Below are 10,043 nucleotides of genomic sequence, written 5' to 3'. Positions count from 1 at the left end.
AAGAAATGTAGAGACATGTTTTTAGAGGCAGAAAGCAGGCCCAGTCCTTCTTAATAGCCCACCGCAGATGCCAGCACTTAAGGAGATAAAGAGTTTATTGAAAGAGGAAGTATATAGATAGCTCCCATTCATAAGCAAAGCAAATACTGCAGGGAGAAATCCATTCAAGAGAGGATATTTCGAAACGCCTTGGCAGAATGGTGGGATTAGAACAAGCAGCCCCATCATCCAAGATCCGACACAGGACGAAAGCCATTAGCCACCAAGGGAATTGGCCAACAGCCTTTCAGAATACAAAGGGCCCTTTCGTTGCACAATCCCCAGAACAGTTCAAACTTCAAAGTCACAGAACCTATAAAGATTCATCTGCTCCTTCAATTGTTTCTCAGCTGACCCAGAACTTTGTGGTTGTCTTCTATAAGCTTTCCTTCCATGTTGTTTCCAGCGTCTCTCTCCCAGGTTGGGAACTGGAATTGGACATTTCCTGCAACAGGGCAATTCATAAATCTGCTTTAAACCAGTGGTATCCAACCTTGGCTATTTTAAGTCCTGTGGACTTCAACTCCCAGAATCCCCAGGTCTTAAAAGTTCCGTAGGTTGGACATTCCTGCCTTAAATAATCCACTTTTAGGGCTGATGACATTTTAACTCCTTTTTGTCTTTCTTTCTTCCTTTTTCTTTCTTTTCTTTTCTTTCCATTTTCTTCCCACTTCCTTTCCTTTCCCCTTTTCCTTCCTTCCTTTTTCTCTTTCTGTCTTTCTTTCTTTCTCTTTCTTTTTTCCTGGTTTCCTTTTTTTTCCGTTTCCTTTTCTTTCCCTCTTTCTTTCTTTCTTTCTTTTTCTTTCTCTTTCTTTCCCCTTTCCTTCCTTCCTTCTTTCATTTTTCTTTCATCTTCCTTTCCTTCCCCCTTTCTTTCTTTTCTTTTATTTTCTTTCCATTTTCTTCCCACTTCCTTTCCTTTCCCCTTTTCCTTCCTTCCTTTTTCTCTTTCTTTCTTTCTTTCTTTCTTTCTTTCTCTTTCTTTCTTTCCTGGTTTCCTTTTTCTTTCCGTTTCCTTTTCTTTCCCTCTTTCTTTCTTTCTTTCTTTCTTTCTTTTTCTTTCTCTTTCTTTCCCCTTTCCTTCCTTCCTTCTTTCATTTTTCTTTCATCTTCCTTTCCTTTCCCCTTTCTTTCTTTCTTTCTTTCTTTCTTTCTTTCTTTCTTTCTTTCCTTTCCCCTTCTTTCCTTCCTTCCTTCCTTCCTTACCCCTTCCTTTTCTTTTCCTATCCCCTTTCCCCTTTCTTTCTTTCTCTTTCTTTCTTTCCTTCCTTCATTCCTTTGCTTTCTTTTCTTTTTTTTTTCTTTTTCTATTTTTGGGTTTCCACGTTGCACAACTCCTCCCGCCCAATCTGCAAAATCTCCCCGCAAGCAACACACACAGCCACTTCCTCTCCGGAGAAGGACATTTCGCCTACTTTTTTCTTTCTTTCTTTGCAACCGACAAAAAAACGGCGTTCCTCGATTCACCCGGGAAAAGTTCGAGCGGCGTTCAGACGACCCTGGGTGACCCAAAGTTTCTTTAGCACGTGTGAACTGAACACGGGCCGGGAGGCTATAAAAAGGTGGGTAAGCTTGCAACGATGCCTCGGGTGGATTTCCAACCCCCGGAGAGTTGGGATCAGCTCGGGATTGAATTAATTAACCAGGGATTGATTGATTGATTGAGTTAGTTAGTTAGTTAGTTAGTTAGTTAGTAGGGGAGGGGGGAATACAGTGAATCGGGTGCAACTACAAGCATACCAGGCGGGGACTCCAAAGTAGATAAACTGGGTTTAAACCTTTGGTTCATTCAAGCTTGGATCGGACCCGCTGGGGGGGGCTTTGGCGTGTTTCAAAAGCTGGGGAGAGGCACCCCAATTTCAGGGCGGCTTTCACGGGCGGCTTTTTTTGGGGGGGATACTCCTCCCCCCCTCTCCCCCCCCCATCCCCACGGTGCATGAAAGCAAGCCTCAAGTTCCCCGGCTGGGCAAGGTAAGAGAGTGAAGCTTGCAGACGTTTCATAACCCAACTAGGGAACATCACCAGTGCTAGAAGGGAGAGGGGGAAGAGGAGGCGGAGGAGGAAGAGGAGGAGGAGAGGGAGGAGAGAACTGGGGGGGGGGTCCTCTCCTTGCAGAGAGTGAAGCTTTTCCTGCCCTTCGGCGCCAGGTAGACTGCTCCTGCCGCTGGAGGCTCCGCATGGGGGAGGAGGGGGCAAAAGGAGGGAGGATCGTTCTACGGCAGGAGCTGAGTTGCGGGCAGAGGGTGCATGAAAGCAAACACCCCCACCCCCAAGTTCCCCAGGGCCAGGTAGACTGCTCCTGCCTCTGGGGGCTCCGCATCGCGGGAGAGAGGGGGGGGGTGCTAGTCACGGGCAGCAGCTGAGTTGCGGGGCAGAGGGTCCATGAAAGCAACCCCCAAGTTCCCCGGCTGGGCAAAGTAAGCCTCTCCCTGCGCCAGGTAGACTGCTCCTGCCGCTGGAGGCTCCTCATCGGGGGAGAGACGTGCGGGAGGAGGGACGATGTCGGGCAGCAGCCGAGTTGCAGAGCCTCGGGGGGGGGGAGCCACAAACTACAACTCCCAGAGTCCTTTTCCCTCCTCCCCTCCCCTTGTCCTCCCCCCCCCGCTTCTTTCGCACCTGAAGAGCAGCCCCGCCTGCAGCGCCGCGGAGCTCCCCCTCCCGATGCCTCCCCCGCCTCTCGGGCCCGCCAGCGCCCCCGGGCCCAGCTGGGGAGGGTCCCGCTGCAGCCCCGCCTGCAGCCGCCGCCTCCTTCTCCGCCGCCGCCTCGCCCGAGCCAGCTCGGGCTGCGGCTCCTGCTCCTGCCGGGCGTAAACAAGCCGGAGCCCCGCGCACCTGCGGCCGCCAACAGCGGCGCCCCGAGCCAGGTGAGTGAGTGGCCGTCACCGCAGAGCGGCAGGTGGGCGGCCGGGGGGGTCTGGAGCGGTCTGCTCTGCCTGGGAAGTTGGCAGCCGGGGCCGGAGGGGCTGGGACGGGCTGGGGGGCTGCGGGGAGTTGGGGGTCCCGGCTGTGGGACGGAGGGGGGGGGAGGCGCCCCTTGGAAAGTTGCTCCGCTTCCCAAAGTCAACCGGGAGCCCCGCTTTTCCTCCTCCGGCAGGGTCTGGAAAGGGTCCCCTGCGCACACAGACACACACAGATACATACATACACACACATATAGACACGCACGCACAACCACAAAGTGTCCGTGTGTGTGAGAGAGAGAGACAGACACAGGTAGTTACACAAACACAGAGACCCCCCCCACACACAGAGAGACACAGTGAGTGAGAGAGAGACAGTCACACAAATGGAGTGACATGCATACAAACACACACAGACACACACAGAGATAGATATACAGAGTCACACAAAACACACAGACTCAGGCACACAGTGAGTGGGAGAGACAGATACATACAGAGTCACACAGCATGACAACACACACACACCCATAGAGAGAATGACAGACAGACAGACACACAGATGCACACAGACTCTCTCTCTCTCTCTTACACACACACACAAAGACACACTCAGAGAGACGGATACACACAGACACGCAGTGAGAGAGAGAGAGACACACACACACAGAATTACACAAACAGAGAGGGACAGCCAGTCACACACAGACACACACTCACACTCACACACGCACATACACACAAAGAGAGAGAGAAAGACAGAGACATCCAGACTCGCAAAGACGCACAAAGATAAAGACACACAAACAGAGTGACAGCCAGAAATTCGCACAAAGAGAAAGGCAGAGATATATACAAGACTCACAAACACACACAAACACAAACACAGAGAGATTCAGGGACACGGACACACACACACACACACACACACCCTTCGCTGCAGACCCGGCGGAGCGAGAAGCGTGGCGCGATCCTTTGGGCTGGATACCAGCTGCGTGCCCCTCTTCTCCGCGAGTCGCTCTCCTTGTTCTTTTGCTTTTCACATTTCACTGTGTCCTCCCTCCGAGGAGTTGAACGGTTCTTAAACAAACCACAACTCTGTGGTTAAGCGAGACGTTTGTTAAGCGAGTTTTTGCCCCGTTTTACCACCTTCCTTGCCAGAGTGATTTAAGTGAATCGCCGCAGTTGTTAAGTTAGTCACACGGTCGTTAAGCGAATCTGGCTTCCCGATGGACTTTGCTCGTCAAACGGTCGTAAAAGGGGATCACGTGACCTCATCCCCCCCCCCCGGGACACCGTCGTAAATATGAGTCAGTTGCCAAGCGTCGGAATTTTGTTCGGGTGACCACGGGGGATGCTGCGACGGTCGTTAAGCGTGAAAAGTGGTCCTTGACTCTGAGTCACTTTTTTCAACGCCGTCGTACCTCCGGACGGTCACTAAATGAATGCTTGTGAGTCTGCCTGCATTCTGAGGATACCCAGTGATGTATCTCTGCTCCGGGCCAATTCCAGAATCGCCTCTTATGGCCTTCTCCCGGTGTTTGGACGCTGTGTGGGTCTTGGCGGGCGTCAGATTGAGTGGCTTTGGGGATTCAGGCCTTCTCATTCTAGGACAGCGTTTCTCAATCTTGGCGACTTTTCAGTCCTGTGGACTTCAACTCCCAGAATCCCCCAGCCAGCTGGCACATCACCACACCAACTTCCTTGAGCTATGATGGCGCAGTGGTTAGAGTGCAGTAGTGCAGGCTGCTTCTGCTGCCTGCAATTTGGCAGTTCACGCTTGTACTCGATCCAGATAAGACCGAGTGGCTGGTGTGTTTCCCTCCTACTAATTGGCCAAGTTTTCCATCTCTCAGGCTGGGGGGTCAAACAGTAGGCCCCTCAGACAGGGCTCGCAACTTGGGAGTCCTCCTGGATCCACAGCTGACTTTAGAACATCACTTGTCGGCTGTGACCAGGGGGGCATTTGCCCAGGTTCGCCTGGTGCACCAGTTGCGTCCCTACCTGAACCGGGAGGCCCTCACAACAGTCACTCATGCCTTTGTGACCTCTAGACTGGACTACTGCAACGTGCTCTACATGGGGCAGCCCTTGAAGAGCATTCGGAGACTTCAGCTTGTCCAGAATGCAGCCGCGCGAGCGATCATGGGTGCACCTCGGTTCAGCCATGGAACACCTATCCTCCGCGAGCTGCACTGGCTGCCTATTGGTCTCCGGATATGCTTCAAGGCGCTAGTTGTCACTTATAAAGCCCTTCATGGTATTGGACCTGGGTACTTGAGAGACCGCCTGCTGCCAATCACCTCCACTAGACCGATTAGATCCCACAGATTAGGCCTCCTCCGAATTCCATCCGCCGTCCAGTGTCGACTGGCGACTACCCGGAGGAGAGCCTTCTCTGTGGCCGCTCCAACCCTCTGGAACGAACTCCCCATGGAGATTTGAACCCTCACCACCCTCCAGGCCTTCCGCAAAGCCCTTAAAACCTGGCTGTTCCGACAGGCCTGGGGCTAAAGAGCTTTTGCCCCCCCCCTCGAATGGTATGGTTGTTGTGTGCTTTTAAATTGTGTATTGTTATGTTCGTCTTTTTATCCCCTGTCTGTATCCCCTTCCCTGACTTGAATTGTGAGCCGCCCTGAGTCCCCTTCGGGGAAAAGGGCGGCATATAAATGTAATAAATCTAATCCAATCCAATCCAGTTTGAATCCCACCAGGCACAAAGTTGACTCAGCCTTCCGTCCTTCCAGGGTGCGTAAAATGAGGACCCAGATTGTTTGGGACAAGAGGCTGACTCCGTAAAACTGCTTAAAGAGGGGCCGTAAAGAACTGTGAAGTGGTATATAAGTCTAAGGGCTATTGCTATTGTCATTTTCCTCCCTTATCCCCCCTCCCCCCCAATCAGACCTCGTGGTTTATTAATTTATTAATTAAATTTTTATCTGATTTTTATGTCTTTATAAACTACGTTTGGCAGGACTTCTGTCTTGAGGGCACCCAACCAGAAGTGGGTCCCTACCGGTTCGGCCAGATCTGCCACACCCCCGAACCGCTCCCCCGGTCCCCGCCATCATCTTGTTTTTGAGTTCTGCGCATGAGCACAACAATTTTAATTGAACTGTGCATGCACTTAACATGCGCACGAGCGAACCGGCAGTACAGCCATCCAGAACGCACCCTTGCAGCCAAGCCAAGGAACCTTATCCCTCCTTCTGTTCCCTAAGTTGCCAGGACCTTATTATGGCGCCCAGCCTGGTGGGGGTTAATTTTATCTCAAGTGGCAGGGAAAGTGGGCAGAATGGCCATTGCACGGGCCCCGTTGGTTCTGTAAAATTGTGTGCGGCTCTCATCATGCTTGCAAAGCTCACTTGAGGTTTGCAGTATTTTCATACCAAAAATATATTTAAAAACAAAACAGGAATTAAGAAGAGTCTTGCACAACATGGTTTTAATCCATGCGAGACGAGGCTGCTTCCTCCTGCACCCAACATTTGAGCCCTGTCTTCTTCTTCTGCCCTGAGCACGGAAGATTGCAGGGAAAGGGGAGCTGAATTTCCCAGGGGTGTCTCTTCCATGCGCGGGACACAGGATACGCCCCCCCCCCCAAAAAACACGGTTTTTCAGGATGGAAAGAGAGCGGTGGACTTTATTGTCCCCATCAAAAAAAATCTGAATTTTTAAAAAAAGACTGATCATTGAAGGAGGAAATGAAACTGTTCTGAACTCTGCTCGGAGTGGAAGAAGGCTAGTAAAGAGCCTCGAGGGCTAAGGAGGGTTAAGGAGCTGATTCCTTGTTCCTTCAAAATCCTCCAAAGAGCATCTGTAGGGTCCTTGGTGCTCTCTGAGCTTGGTGGTTTCCTTGCAGACGTTTCATAACCCAACTAGGGAACATCATCAGTGCTAGAAGGGAGAGGGGGAAGAGGAGGCAGGGGAGGAAGAGGAGGGGGAGGAGAGGACTGGGGGGTCCTGGGTGCTCTGAGCTGGGTGGTTTTCTTGCAGATGTTTCATGGCCCAACTAGGCAACATCATCAGGGCTAGAAGGGACAGGGGTTTGCGGAGAGGAGGAGGAGGAGGAGGAGGAGGAGGAAGAGGAAGAGAACTGTGAGGCCCTTGGTGCTCTCTGAGCTTGGTGGTTTCCTTGCAGATGTTTCATAACCCAACTAGGGAACATCATCAGTGCTAGAAGGGAGAGGGGGAAGAGGAGGCAGAGGAGGAAGAGGAGGAGGAGAGGGAGGAGAGAACTGGGGGGTCCTTGGTGCTCTCTGAGCTTGGTGGTTTCCTTGCAGATGTTTCATAACCCAACTAGGGAACATCATCAGTGCTAGAAGGGAGAGGGGGAAGAGGAGGAGGGGAAGGAAGAGAAGGAGGGGAGGGAGGAGAGGACTGGGGGGTCCTGGGTGCTCTCTGAGCTTGGTGGTTTCCTTGCAGACGTTTCACAACCCAACTAGGTAACATCATCAGTGCTAGAAGGGAGTGGGGTGTGTGGGGAGACGGAGAAGGAGGACAGTGGACTCCTTGGTGCTCTCTGAGCTTGCTTGTTTTCCTGCAGACATTTCATGACCTAACTAAGTAACAATATCAGAGCTAGGAAGAAGTGGGGTGTGTGGGGAGGAGGAGCATCATCATCTGTGGACTTCTTGGTGCTCCTGAGCTTGGTGGTTTTCTTGGAGACGTTTCATGACCTAACTTGGTAACATCATCAGTGTAGAAGGGAGTGGGGTGTGTGGGGAGGAAGAGGACTGTGGGGTCCTTGGTGCTCTCTGAGCTCGGTTGTTTTCTTGGATACGTTTCATGACCCAATTAGGTAACCTCATCAATACCAGGAAGGGTGGGGTTTGCTGCCTGTCTATATACAGTGACCCGCCCTGCCATTTTGGAGTGGGAGTGTGTGGCCTTCTCTTTGGAAGTCCATTGATTGTTTTCTGCTTCGTGGTTTGTCTGGAACCAACAGAAGAGAAGTTGTGTAGCTCAGGGCTGAGCTGTGAAGCCCCCCGGTGCTCTCTGAGCTGGTCTCTTTTCTTACAGACATTTCATGACCCAGCTAGGCTACATCATCAGTGCTAGAAAGGAGCGGGGTTGCTTTTATATACTAGTGGCTTGCCCACTGGGTGTTGGTGGGAGGGGGTTCCTTGATTAAGTTGTTGCTTGCTGTTTGAGTTGGCAGTTCCTTAAGAGGGCTGTTGTTTACTGCTCGATTGTTGCCATCATATTAATTTAGTGTTAATCTCTGCTTACCTAATTGGGTAATAAAATGTCTGCAACCAAACATCCAACCTGAGAGATCTCGAAGGACCCCACAGCCCAGCCCTGAGCTACAAAGATTTTCTCTTATTGGTGGTCTGCCTGCCTGCCTGCCTGCGTGTCTGTCTGTCTGTCTGTCTCATAGAGATAATCTCTATATGAGTGTCTCTCTCTATCTTTGTCTATCTATCTTACTCTATCTTACTCTATTTGTATATCTATCTATCTCTGTCTGTTGCTCTCTCTCTGTCTCTCGCTCTCTCCATCTATCTCTATTTATCTGCCTATATCTATCTATCTATCTGTGTCTATCTATCTATCTATCTATCTATCTATCTATCTATCTATCTATCTATCTATCTATCTATCTATCTATCTCTATATGCCTAGCTCTGTCTCTCTCTCTCTCTCTCTCTGTCTGTCTATCTTATCTCTATCTTTATCTATCTGTATCTGTTTGTATATCTATCTATCTCTGTCTCTGTTCCTCTCTCTCTGTCTCTCGCTCTTTCCTCTATCTATCTATCTATCTATCTATCTATCTATCTATCTATCTATCTATCTATCTATCTCTATCTCTATCTCTATCTCTATCTCTATCTCTATCTCTATATGCCTAGCTCTGTCTCTCTGTCTCTATCTCTCTCTGTTTATATATCTCTATCTCTTTATCTATCTCTATCTATGTATCTATTTGTATATCTATCTATCTCTTCTATCTCGTCTCTCTATCTCTCTGTTGCTCTCTCTCTGTCTCTTGCTCTCTCCCTCTATCTCTATCAGTCTGTATCTATCTATCTATCTATCTATCTATCTATCTATCTATCTATCTATCTATCATCTATCTATCTCTATCTACCTCTATATGCCTAGCTCTGTCTCTCTGTCTCTCTCTCTCTGCCTGTCCGTCTGTCTTATATATCTCTATCTCTCTATTATCTATCTATCTATCATCTATCTATCTATCTATCTATCTATCTATCTATCTATCTTTTTACCTCTATCTCTCTATTATCTATCTATCTATCATCTATCTATCTATCTATCTATCTATCTATCTATCTATCTATCTATCTATCTATCTATCTATCTATCTTTTTACCTTTCTATCTATCTCTAATTAACTAACTAACTAACTAACTAACTAACTATTATTTAGATTAATATTAAACCAATACTCAGGCAGCATCAATGCTTATAGGGCAAGCCACTTACTGTTTATATATAAGCAGAGCGGAATCCCTCCTCCTCCTAGTCTTGATGATGTTACCTTGTTTGGGTAATGAAACGTCTGCCAGAAAACAACCAGGCTCAGGGAGCACAAAGGACTTCCCAGTTCAACCCTGAGCTGCAAAGATTCTCTTTTATTGGCGGTCTGCCTGCCTGCCTGCCAGCCTGACTCCCATCTCCCCTCCCCCCCTTCTCTCATGCGTGGAAGGCATGCCCTTCCCTCCTGCAGACTCTCGTCTCGGTCTAATTAGCTGTCCCAAGTGCTCAAGGACTGTAATGTGTTTTAATAGCTGGGCTGGGTGGCCGAGGGCGCCTTCTAATCTGCCTGCCTGCCGTTTCCCCCAGCTCTGTAATTGTCGGGGGGCTGCAGGAGCAAAATGAGCAGATGCTTGCTCTTGGGGGCTGCAATTACTCTCCTTCATCCAGGGGGCTGGGGACAGGGAGGGGAGAGAGGCTCTCTTCCGTGTGGGAGCCTGTCCTGCTTCTCTGAGAGGGGGGGGGGAGTCAATTGTCACTGGGAGGGTCTGTGCAGTGTTCAATTCGTGCTTTTACCATAAGTCTCACATCTGCACCTCTATAACTGTCTGCTTTGGCTCCGCAACCAAATAAAGACAATAGCAATAGCAATAGCAGTTA

At 49.7% G+C, this 10,043-nt stretch overlaps 1 protein-coding gene across 2 annotated transcripts in view; it reads left to right on the top strand.

Moving 5' to 3' along the window:
- Positions 1 to 1,424: 1,424 nt before the first annotated feature.
- LOC116505632 (myogenesis-regulating glycosidase-like) overlaps positions 1,425 to 10,043 on the top strand; it is a 41,674-nt gene continuing 33,055 nt past the window's right edge. Inside the window, exon 1 of one of the 2 annotated variants that reach the window (XM_032212978.1) lies at positions 1,425 to 1,601. The gene's annotated coding sequence lies outside the window, so the exon portion shown is untranslated. Of the gene's footprint in view, positions 1,602 to 2,645; positions 2,904 to 10,043 lie in introns of those variants that run through there. The other variant, XM_032212977.1, reaches the window with a different exon arrangement.

Source organism: Thamnophis elegans, chromosome 3, assembly GCF_009769535.1.
Source record: "Thamnophis elegans isolate rThaEle1 chromosome 3, rThaEle1.pri, whole genome shotgun sequence".
In the NCBI taxonomy this organism is placed as follows: Eukaryota; Metazoa; Chordata; class Lepidosauria; order Squamata; family Colubridae; genus Thamnophis; species Thamnophis elegans.
The sequence above is the reverse complement of the archived record's forward strand: the minus strand, read 5'-3'. Positions and strand labels throughout refer to the sequence as shown.